The sequence below is a fragment of the Harmonia axyridis genome, chromosome 1, assembly GCF_914767665.1.
Source record: "Harmonia axyridis chromosome 1, icHarAxyr1.1, whole genome shotgun sequence".
NCBI lineage: Eukaryota > Metazoa > Arthropoda > Insecta > Coleoptera > Coccinellidae > Harmonia > Harmonia axyridis.
In genome coordinates this window covers 40,353,723-40,366,298 of record NC_059501.1, presented here as the reverse complement: position 1 = coordinate 40,366,298, position 12,576 = coordinate 40,353,723, and positions in this window count along the sequence as shown.

Below are 12,576 nucleotides of genomic sequence, written 5' to 3'. Positions count from 1 at the left end.
CGAATTTGCGTTTTGTAAGAATAGACAGTTATGGAAACAACAAGAATCAAAATTGGTCTACTTGAAGGAAAATCTAACTGGACGACTTGGAAATATAAGTTGTGCATTCTACTACGAGGAATTCCAGGCGTGATTGATGTCATAGAAGGTAGAATTGGGTCTCCAACACCTACGGCAGCAAACGCAAGAGCAGAAGATAAATCGAAGTATGAATCCAGTTTAGCATTTTTCACGAAAGCAGATAGTAATGCACTTCTAATCATGACAACCAATATGACGGAGGAGATGCTTCAGAAAGTTATCTCAATAGCACATGAGGTATGGCTAGAACTGCATAGATTATACGATGGAAATGCAGAAGATAAGACTTATGATTTATGTACGCAGTTTTTCAGTTATAAGCGACAGCCTGGATATGACATTGCCACTCATACGTCAAAACTGAAAAATTTGTGGAATGAACTACAAGTTGAGATTGCCAAAGATAAAGAAGCAGCCAATAGTTCATGTAAATGTAACTTGCCAGAGATTTTACTTATATGTAAGATTTTGGGTACTTTATTTGTTCAGGTCGAGCGGGATGCTGATGGCAAAAGCTGAAAGAAAAATCGACAATCTCACAAATCAGTTGTGAGGGGGCGTTAAAGTAAAGAATTACCCAGTTGTGTGCTCACGAGAAAGCATTGTTGATCAAAAGTGAATACAATCAAGAAGCTTTGATTGTATAAGGTGTGTGAATAAGTCTTTCCCGTTTTTTTTCAAATTTTGAGCCTTTATTGTGAAAAAATGGTTACAAATGAATTATTGAAAGTATTGGCCATCGCTAGCTACAACTTTTCCCCATCTTTCTGGCAATATACGAATCCCACCATTGCGAAAAAATTCGACCGGTTTGGCCTCTATCCAGTCATTCACCCATTTTTGGCTTCCTCGTAGGAATGGAAGTGCTGGTCAGCCAGGCCATGCGTCATCGATCTGAAGAGATGGTAATCAGACGGAGCAATGTCTGGACTATACGGCGGGTGGGGTAAGACTTCCCATTTGAGCGTTTCTATGTTTTCACCGGCTGTGCAACATGTGGGCGAGCATTGTCATGTTGCAAAATAACTTTGTCGTGCCTGTCGGAGTATTGTGGCCGTTTTTCTCGCAGTGCGCGGCTCAAACGCATCAATTGTCGTCGATAGACCTCGCCTGTGATCCTTTCATTCGGTTTCAGAAGCTCATAGTAAACCACACCTAGCTGGTCCCACCATATACAGAGCATGAGCTTGGCGCCATGAATATTTGGCTTGGCCGTCGATGATGATGCATGGCCGGGTAGTCCCCATGATTTTCTTCGCTTCTGATTATCGTAACGGATCCACTTTTCATCGCCAGTCACGATACGATGCAGAAAACCCTTTCTTTTATGTCGCTGAAGCAGCTGTTCGCAAGTGAAAAAACGCCGTTCGACGTCTCTCAGCTTCAGTTCGTACGGCACCCAATTTCCTTGCTTTTGGATCATTCCCATGGCTTTCAAACGCTTGGAAATGGTTGTTCGGTCAACTCCCAATGCTTCAGCAAGTTCTTCTTGCGTTTGACACGAATCTTCATCAAGCAAAGTCGCCAATTCTTGATCTTCAAAGATTTGCGGCCGCCTGGAACGCTACTTGTCTTCCACGTCGAAATCGCCACTTTTGAAGCGTCGAAACCATCCGCGAACACTTGAATCATCGACACAACCTTCTCCATAAGCTTCCTGAAGCAACCGATGCGCCTCGGCAGCAGATTTCTTCAAATTGAACCAATAAAGTGGAACTTCCGCAAATGACGTCGACTCGGCTCAAATTTCGACATTTTCACGATTTCAAAAATTTATGATGCGAAAAAATTTCAACTAATGTGTTAGTGTGGAATTGTTGACAGATGAATAAGCTTTGATTATGACATATGTAACCATTAAATACTCGCACAGTATTGGTGGCGCCATCTCTTACAAAAAACGGGGAAGACTTATTCACACACCTTATAGAAAAAGCTAATTCAAGCAAATCAAAAATGAAGCAGAAAAAAGGTTTTATTTGCAATTATTGCAAAGCACCTGGACATATAGTTCGCCACTGTATGAAGTGGCAATCTGATGGCAGATCTCCGAAACCAAAAAAGAATACAAGCGGGATACAGTAGGGCAAGGCAGTAATGTTAATATGTCTCTTCATGCAGTGACCATTAGCGTACTTTCTGTCGATTGTGATCTAGATAATTGGTTTGTTGATAACGGTGCAACAAATCATATCACTAATCGAAATGATCTCTTTGGAGAATTCAAGTCATTCGATGAAACTCACACGGTTACCACAGCGAATGGAGATTCCAATGTAGCTAAAAACATCCAATGAAGGGAAATCAGAGAAATTCACTCTAACCGATGTTTGGTATGTTCCTAGTATAAAGAAAAATCTAATTTCTGTTCTGTCTGCACAAGATAAACATCCTAATAGTGAATTTACTTCAAAAGCTGAAACGTGTTGCCTTATAATTGATGGACAAGTGAAACTTGTTGATGCACCAAGCCGATATGGTGGATTATTCAAACTGTCTTCGAAAAATGTTATGTCAGCTACAGAAATGCAAGTGAATCTGATTTCGAATGACAATTATACTCGTATATGTGTGTGATCGGACCGTTTCAAGTTTCCCTGAATAAAGCGATCTGAATGTCTGCGAAATTGAATTATTTTGATTCAAAAAATAGTTCTGTGTACCTGTTTACTGCTTGCCTAGCCAATTCTGCTTAATATTTCTGATTTCGCGGTGAGATTTCTTTGTTAATCTCCCGAAATTATTTATATCATTTGTAAACAAAATATTCCCAAATTATTCATTCGGTGGATCACCTGGGATTCCAGCTGTTCGATTCTTATCTAAAGGGTACCGTACGTGTTCAGATTTCAATCAAGTATGTCAAATTCGAAAAAAGGAATTACATTGGAGAATGTTCTAGAGGAAATATTGAATTTGAAAAGCGAGTTGAAGAACTCCCTTGCAGCAATTGACGCTAAAATAGCTCTGAGGCTGGAGACTCTGGATCGAAGAAATCGTGAATTAACGGAGGAAAATTCAACACTAAAGGAAAGTATTGAACGATTAGAGAGAAAGAACAACAAAAATAATCTGATAGTCTTCGGTGCAAAGGTAGATCAAGAAAAACCCCTAACTGCTTCGGTTTGCGACTTAATAAATTCTCACCTTGATTTGAATATAACCGAATCGGACATAGGTGATGCCTATGAATTGGGTAAAGCCGAAAATCGCCCGATTAAGATTGAATTTTTGTCTTTTCAGAAAAAGCGGCTTATATTGGAAAATAAGAAGAAGCTCATTGGAACAGATTTATTCATACGACAAGATCTCACAAGCAAGCAAAGGGAAGAGCAAAGCACGCTGAGAGCATACATGAAGCACTTCAAGGAGACAACTTCGGACGAATGTCATATAAGGGGAAATAGATTGCTCATTGGAAAAACCAGCTTCACGATTTCACAGCTACAAAGTTTAGAATCTGTGGAACGTAGAGAAAATAAAAGCGCCCCCTCAACACCTACCACACCTATTGTAGTGGATAAAGAGGTGCAACAAACACCCTCACTAAAGGGAGAGCAACAAATAAATCCATCATTTGGAGCAGTGAGAAAGCTTAGAGAAAAACAGCCAGGACGATCACAGTTGATTACTCGCTCTAAATTCCAGAAAAAATAGATCTCATAAACTTGTTGAAATTTTTTTTTTGTTTGTTGTTGAAGTTGTTTGAAAGAGGAGAGAAAAGGGTGATTTAGAGCAATGGACTCTTTTTTGAGAGATTTTGACCCGAGCCCTCCATTGTCGCATATGGTTGAGAATGTCGATGCCTTGGAGTCACATATGGCGAATCCAACTTCGTTTTTAAAGATCTTCCATACAAATATACGTAGCCTTTCGAAGAACAATGATGAACTTTGCCTATATCTCGGTCAAATTGGGGAGGAATTTGATGTTATTGTTTTAACGGAAACATTCCGGGTGCAGGACTTGAAATTATATAATAAATCAGGCTACAAACTCGTATATAATGAAGGAAATGTGAATAAAAACGATGGAATTGTAGTCTATATCAGGGATTATATTCAGCATGAATTTTGTATCCGAATGATTTTTAATGTCAGAGCTATTGAACTTGATCTAAAAATTGGCAATGTTACGGTGAAGATAACATCAATATATAGATCTCCCACAGAAAGTCCTGATGAATTCAATATTGGACTTGAAAAATATTTGAGGAGTTCACACAGCTGCTCTTATCATGTAATAACAGGTGATGTTAATATAGATCTGCTTTCTGACTGCGAATATTCTGAACATTATGAGAATGTCTTCACAACGTATGGGTTTATATCGTATATAAATAGTATCACCCTACCAGCAAGTGGAACTTGCTTAGACCACTTTCTTGTGAGAGCTAGTGTGGAATCCCAAGATGTGAAGATTCTGCCTTTCATCATCAATTCAGACATTACTGACCATTTCCCGATTGCTCTATTATTAGCTGATGAGAAATTGAAAAATACGAAAGCAAAAGTAAAACAAGAGATCAAGAGGTATATAGATTATCCAAGACTTAGAGATGATTTGGGGGAAGATGTGTGGACAGATCTATATCAGTTGAAGGATGCAAACTCTGCAACAAACTTATTCGTTGAAACTCTTAAGGCAAAAATAGAAAGAAACACCACTGAGATTATTAAACATGGATCTAAAATACCGCGGAAGAAATAGATAACGCCAACACTCCTCAAAGAGATAGCTGAAAAGAATAAATTATATAGGGAGGTTTTGAAGAATGCAGAAGATGAAGAACTCAAGAGAGCGTATGGACTGAAAAAGAAAAAACTCCGTAAAGCCATCGATATCTCAAGAAGGGAATATATAGATAAAATACTAGGAAAAGATGGGAAAACGAGTGAGACTCTTTGGAAATTCGTCAACGAGATTTGTGGAAAAAAGAAAGAAGAAATAAGGATACCTAAAATTAGAACCGATGGAGGACAGATGGTGGAGAATCCGAAGGAGATAGCTGAAATTTTCAATAGCCACTACACAAAGTTGGGAAAAGATTATGCTGACAAGATAATATCACCCGAAGACTTCAGTGACGATAGTGAGTTCATAGAGAGGACCATGTTCATGTATCCGACAGATGCAGCGGAAGTGGGGTCTATAATAGACGAATTGAAAACAAAAAAAGCTGCTGGGTTTGATGGAATCGGTGCCAAAACTCTGAAGGAAATTAAGAGTTGTATATGTAAGCCTTTGTCGTACTTGTCGAATTTGTATTTCGAAACTGGAATATTTCCGGATGTTTTGAAGGTGGGAGCTGTCAAGCCGATTCACAAGGGCGGATTAAAAATGGATGTTATCAATTATAGACCCATCACGGTAATATCTAATATTGCTAAGGTTGTTGAGAAACTTCTTGCCAAGCGAATGAATGGATTTCTCGAAAAGTTCAATATAATATCGCCCAATCAGTATGGATTCCGACCAAATCGATCCACTCAGGATGCAATCAAGGAGATAACATCGTTTATATATGAAAGACTTGATAGTAAAACACCGACTATTGGAGTATTTGTCGATTTGTCGAAAGCTTTCGATACTGTATGCCATAGGAAACTACTCGAGAAGCTGTATCGGTGTGGATTTAGAGGAGTATGCTACGATTTGTTTGAAAGTTACTTGAATGATAGACAGCAGTTTGTTGAGGTGAATGGATTCAGAAGCTCCATGAAGAACATCTCATATGGTATCCCTCAAGGTACAGTACTGGGACCGATTATGTTCACCATATACGTGAACTCGCTGTTAAAGAAAAAACTGAAGGGTCGTGTAATCAGCTTCGCAGATGATACAGTACTCCTATTTGACGATGATACTTGGCAATCCCTGAAGATAAAAGTGGAGGAAGAGTTAACTGAGGTCTGTAAGTGGTTTAGATTCCACACATTAACTTTGAACGCCGAAAAGACTGGCTATATGATATTTAATTCTTACTCTGGCCAATCACCAGATCTTGGTAGCTTGATGGTTTCTCCTGATGTGAAAATACGCGAACAGAAGACTGTTAAATATCTTGGAATTAATTTGGACCAACATATGCGTTGGGATCATCATGTGGGATGTATGGTGAACAAGATAAGGTTTCTGTTGGGCCGGTTCGCCATTCTGAGAAGATATCTGAATTTCTCGCAGCTAAGAACCTTATATTTTTCGTTAGTTCAGAGTCAATTAACTTATGGTATACTTGGTTGGGGTGGAGCTCGCGGTTGTCACCTAAGAAAGGTGGAAATTGTTCAGAAATGGGTCTGGAAAATTATTATGGGCAGAAAGAAAACCTATTCCACCTCAAGAATATATCAGGAATCCGGAGTCATGACTGTGACCCAGCTCTATGTAATGCAAAGTATTATCGATGCTCATAAAAATAACAGTACACTTCAAACTTGTCAGCATACTTATGGCACAAGATCCCGCCAAAATGTTATCGTTCCCCGTGCAAGAAAGGCAATAGGACAAAGACACTATACGTATTTATCCCCCAGGTTGTATAATTCTGTTCCCAGCGAATTCAAGACTATCTGGAATCTCAAACGTTTCAAAACGAAAATAGTTGGTTGGATACTGCAAAGGGGTAGCGAATTTTTCCACGCCATCATAAATTCGAATCATGTGTGATTTCCCGTATAGTTCTGGTCATCGAGAGTGCATCAAATGACATTTTTCTCCTTTTGTGACTGTGCTCTATCGCTCTTTTTTTTATGTTATATATGCCTATTTATTATGTTCCTGCTTTTGAAACCAAAGATCTTACATGTGTACCTATTATGTTTAGTTGTTGTGCTAAAGTTAATTAAAACAGGTATTATACATATTCGTTATAATACCTCCATTTATGTTTGTTCTCAGCTTGAATAATTTAACATCTGTATTTATGTAGCATATGTCAAGAATAAACTTTATTATTATTAATGTATGGCAATTATATCACGAAATACTTGGCCATCAAAATAAAAGGAACATAAAATCTGTTATATCACGCGAATTGGGTATAAACGTGAAACTGGACAGTGAATTATGTGAAGAGTGTATATACGGCAAAGCTCATAGACTAAAATTTGGAACTAGAGAACATGCAAAAATGCCAGGTGAATTCATACATTCGGATGTACGTGGACCTTTTGTGAACTCTCAATCGGGATATCGTTATTTTGTCTTGTTCAAGGATGATAACAGTCGTTTCCGTTATGTTTATTTCATTAAGGAGAAATCTGATGTCCCTGATACGCTAAAAATCATGTTAGCTGAAGGACATGTAGTCAAGGAGCTCCTTAGCGACAATGGCGGTGAATTCGAGTGAAAGACAACAGAATGGAGTTCGGCAGAGATTAACAATGCCTTACACGCCGCAACAAAATGGTTATTCTGAGAGGGATAATCGAACTGTTGTTGAGACTGCAAGGTCAATAATGCACGCACAGGAGGATTTACCACAGTATTTATGGGCTGAAATGATCAACACAGCCACATATATTTTGAACAGGTCAGGTGTTTCCAGTATCGATGACAAATCTCCCTCCCTATGAAGTATAGTTCGGCAAGAAATGTAGTCTGAAACACATGAGAATAATAGGAACTATTTGCTATGCTCATATTCCAAAACCTTCTCGTAAGAAGAAGGACAAGAAGGCTGTCAAAGGTATATTGATTGGTTACGATAATCATGACGGCTGTCGCATATGGTGTAAAGAAAGCAAGAAACCTCTACAACAAGCAGTAACGACATATGACTCAGTGGAAGAGGAAAGAAGGAGCAAAGGCGAGTCGATGCAGAATGAGGAAAGTGAAGAGGAGTATTACCAAGAGGAAAATGTTCAAGAAAACAGGCGGGTTGATTTAGAAAATGAGGTAGAAAGTAGACAATTGAGAGACAGGTCGGAAATCAGAAAGCCTGCTAAATTCGATGAGTTTGTCATGAGCGTGTCTACAAACATTTTGGAAATCAAAGAACCGTTGAGTTATGAAGAAGCGGTAAGAAGTGATCAGCGGGTACAGTTGTTAGAAGCTATGGAAAATGAGATGAAATCACTAAAAGAAAACGATACTTGGGTTCTGGAAAAACTACCAAACGGCAAGAAAGCTATCCCTTGTAAGTGGGTTTTCAAAGTCTAAACAAATCCGGATGGTTCAGTGGATAGATACAAGGCTAGACTTGTTATAAAGGGTTTCTCCCAGAGAAAGGGTGAAGATGACCAGACATTCAGTCCCGTGGCGAAATCTGGTACAATTAGGGCGTTATTGAGTATCGCAGCTAACGAAAATATGTCTCTGACTCAATTTGATGTTTCAAACGCCTTCCTTTTTGGAAAATTAGAAGAAGACATCTTCATGAAACAACCAGAGGGATATTAAGATGGTTCGGATCAAGCGTAGCCTCTACGGTCTCAAGCAAGCACCCAGATGTTGGAACAAGAGATTCGGAGAATTTTTGACCAAACTAAATTTCCATACGAGAGATGATGATTCCTGTCTTTTCGTAAAGAGACAAGGAAAATATATAGTGTATGTATTACGTAAATGATGATCTCTTGGCTTCAAATAATGAATCACTGAAAGAAGATTTCTTGAGAAATCGGAAAAGTGAGTACAAAATCACAATGAAACCAGATTCCTATATTTCCTTGGGTTGGAAATAGAGAGGAAAGAAGATGGATCAATCAGAGTGAGCCAAGCAAACTATACAAGAAAAGTGTTAGAACGTTATGGAATGAGAGACTGTAGGCCAGTTTCTACTTCTATAATAAATGAACGAAGTCAACAAGGGAAGGAAGAGGAAACTAGTTCAGAAGTGGATTTCCCATATAGGTAAGCGGTAGAGGCATTGATGTATCTCATTACTGGCACTAGACCCGATATCGCTTACGCAGTTGGTTTTGTATCGAGAACTCTCGAAAATCCAAATTTTGATGATTGGATCCGAGCCAAACAAATATTCCGTTACCATCAAGGCACCATCAACTATGGAATCACCTATAAACCTCATCGGCGATGCAGGCCATGGTGGTGACGAGACTACAGGGCGTTCTACTTCAGGTGTAGTTTGTTTGTATGCTGGTGTAGCGGTGTCGCGGCTAAGTCAGAGGCAGTCATCAGTTGCCATATAAACAACTGTTACAGTTTTATATTAGTTCAATAATTAGTGGGCTTTCCATCGTTCGAATATTTCTATGTTATAGTTTCCATAGTTACGCTTTCCCCCGATAGACCTCATGGTGGCGGAGGTGTGCTTTCTATATAAGGTTGGCACAAGATTACCGTGTAACAGAAGAATGGCCCGGAAAAAAACATATAAAGCATGGCAAAAAAGGTGGAAGGAGGAGACAAGGACGGCCAACTGGACAAGACGACTGAACAGAAGCGTAGAGAGATGGATGGAGTGTCAGCATAGAAGAACTGGATACTATTTTACCCAGTTCTTGACAGGCCACGGCTCGTTTGGGACCTACACGCTCAGGATAGGAAAGACAGATTCTGACGAGTGCGAGATGTGTAAAGTCCCGGACAGATGGGAGAGAGACAGAAATAGTTTCAAAGAGAAACTGGGAAGACTCCCTGGTCTAGATGACGTGGTGGACGAGATGCTTGAAAACAAAGAAATATGGGAAGTGCATTATGAGTTCATTACAGATATAATGAGGAAGAAAGAGATAGAGGATAGGAAAAAACAACAGGAGACAAGGTAGAGATCAGATCACACCGAGTTACGCACCGTAGGGTTAAAGCCTATTTCCAGGTAGCGACGATACTCGGGAAAAGAGGAGGGTGGTTTAGTGAGCTGAGAGTCCCACACAAATCCGCAGCAGACATGGAATGTGTCAAACAGCAACACAAGGCCCGCTGCGGAGAAGGCATAAGCTTCCCCCTACCTCAGGCCCGAAAAAAGTTTCCATAGTTACAGTAAAAAATTGTCACTCTAAGTAAAACAGTTTTGTATAAGTCAGAGCAGTAAAAGAGTTATTATTAGCCAAAAAAAAATACTTATTAGCCGAATTATAGCGTACAATAACATTTGGTCCTTAGAGAAAAAAATTGCCTAGTCCGTGGAAAAATAGTTCAACAAAGTATTCGGGAAATAATCATGTCTGTCAGAAGAAGCACAAGGAAGAATTTAGGAGAGCCTCCAGTAAGATATGTGGATGATAGCCAAAGCAATGTCCGAACCATATATTATTCGTCGACGTTCAAATGAACCCAAAAAAATTCCAAAAAATCAAGAGGTTTCGAGTGAAAGAAAATCAGTATCATCAAAAGCCTTATCGAAGATGACGAGAAGCAGCACAATCCGAAGACTAGAAATAGAACTTGAAGCCCAACGCCGGATCGTGCAATTGGAGAAGTCACTCATTCAGAAAGAAATCGAACTGAAAAAAGCTTTTACTGATAAAAATCTTGTTCTAGGTCTGGCAAATATCCTGAACATCTTTTGGGTAGTGAGACAGGGACAGAAGACAGCGATGGAAAGAAGAAACTACACCAGAAGAATGAGGAGAAGAAGCAGAAGGTGAATTATGAAGAAAAAATTAAAGCAAAACAGGAAGATCATAACATATGCAAGTTTTCATCAAGACAGTCCATTCCCAAAGAACTACCAATATTTTCCGGAGATCCAACTGAATGGTTGCAGTTTGTGACTGACCTTCAGGAAACCACTGAAATTGCGGCTTCAGTGATAGGGAAAATATTGCTAGGATCCAGAAATGTTTAAGAGGAATAGCTAAGAAAAGTGTTCAAGCATTATTGAATTTCACTTGTGAAGTGGATAAAATAATAGAAACACTCGAAAAACGGTATGGGAAGTCGGAGTTCATTATTAACGACTCGCTCTGCTCGCCGAAGGGGCTCCGCCCCTTGGACCCCGTCACTATGCCGGTAGATCCTTCACTGGGTATCCCTCTAGAAAATAAAAGATTTTTTTCGGAAACCTTGTATCGTTAGCTGATTTCAGACGATTCACTCGGTATACTATGCTGATTCTAGGGTGGAATTCTGTATGATTTTTTTTCCTAGAACATACCGTTTGGCCCTTGTTCACATGAAAATATTTGATGCAAATAACTTTCCATGACGACAAATCAAGGGCGGTCCTAGCCTTCAATTTTGAGGGGGTTCGCCGTTATGGGCTTCGAGTATTTCTATGGGACCAAATCCCAGATTATACCGATATCAAGCCTTACCTCTCAAAAATATTTATATTTAGATATTCATATGAATATTTATATAAGGCGTACAACTTTGCGTCCGCCGTTTTGCAATAGATGGCTGTAACGGTAAGTGGTAGTAGAATAGTTATTTATAATACAAGTGCAGAAGGCATTGATATTCTTCCACGAGTTCAAAATTCAAAAACGAGCCACGAAGTGGCGAGTTTTTGAATGAACGAGTGGTAGAATGAGCCTTCTGTTCGAGTATTATATATTATTTTCTCTAATTCATTGCATTCTTATTGAAATTAATGAAATATTTCCATAAATATCATTTAGTGATGTTTGGCTTGAAAAATGTTGGTTGGCAGAACTGATTTTTTTTAAGGCAAATTGATGAATTGGCGGATAAAGCCGTGGCGGAAAGTTCGGAGTACCAACATATAATAATGAAATATAACCATGAAAACTGTGCTTTTCTGATATATTCTCGCACGATTTTGTTCCACAAGATGTGGAAGAATGAACGGAGTAACCACAGAATTAGAGAAATAAATATATCGTAGATGTCATACAATAAGTTTAGGTATTTGTGAACATAACGCCATTGACATGTTAGTCGATTTGTGTCTGCATCATAAAGTTATTCACGACTAACCATGTTAGCTTACGAGCCAAATTCTCGTCATTTGCGGGAGGTTTCAATTTTCTACTAAAATATGAAAAAATCCGCGGCTGAGGTTCATCGAATGCTTTCAAATACCTATAGTGAGAACGATATTGGTGGAAGAACGTACCAACGATATTGTTTATGTCTAGGTTTAGTTATTTTCTGGTACATCTGTAAAATGGCTTGTTCCGTTTGATTAAATAAATACAGAAATAGATGAGTGGTTTCAACGCTTCAAGAATGGTGATTTTGATTTCGAAGACCAGCATCGCGGTGGAAGAGAGAAGTTTTTTGAAGATGCAGAATTGGAGGCAATAATTGATCAAGATTCATGTCAAACGCAACAATAATTGTAGGATCAATAGGAGTGACACTAAAAGCCATTTCAAAACGCCTGAAAGTCATAGGAATGACTCAGAAACAAGGAAATTGGGTGCGGTACGAGTTGAAGCCGCGAGGTGTTTGAACGACGTTTATTTACTTGTGAACAGCTGCTTGCAAGACAAAGACGGAAGGGGTTTCTGCATCGGATTGGGACTGGAGACGAAAAATGGGTTCATTACGATAATCCCAAGCGCATGAAATCATGAGGATATCCTGACAATGCTTCCACATCGACGGCCAAACCGAATATTC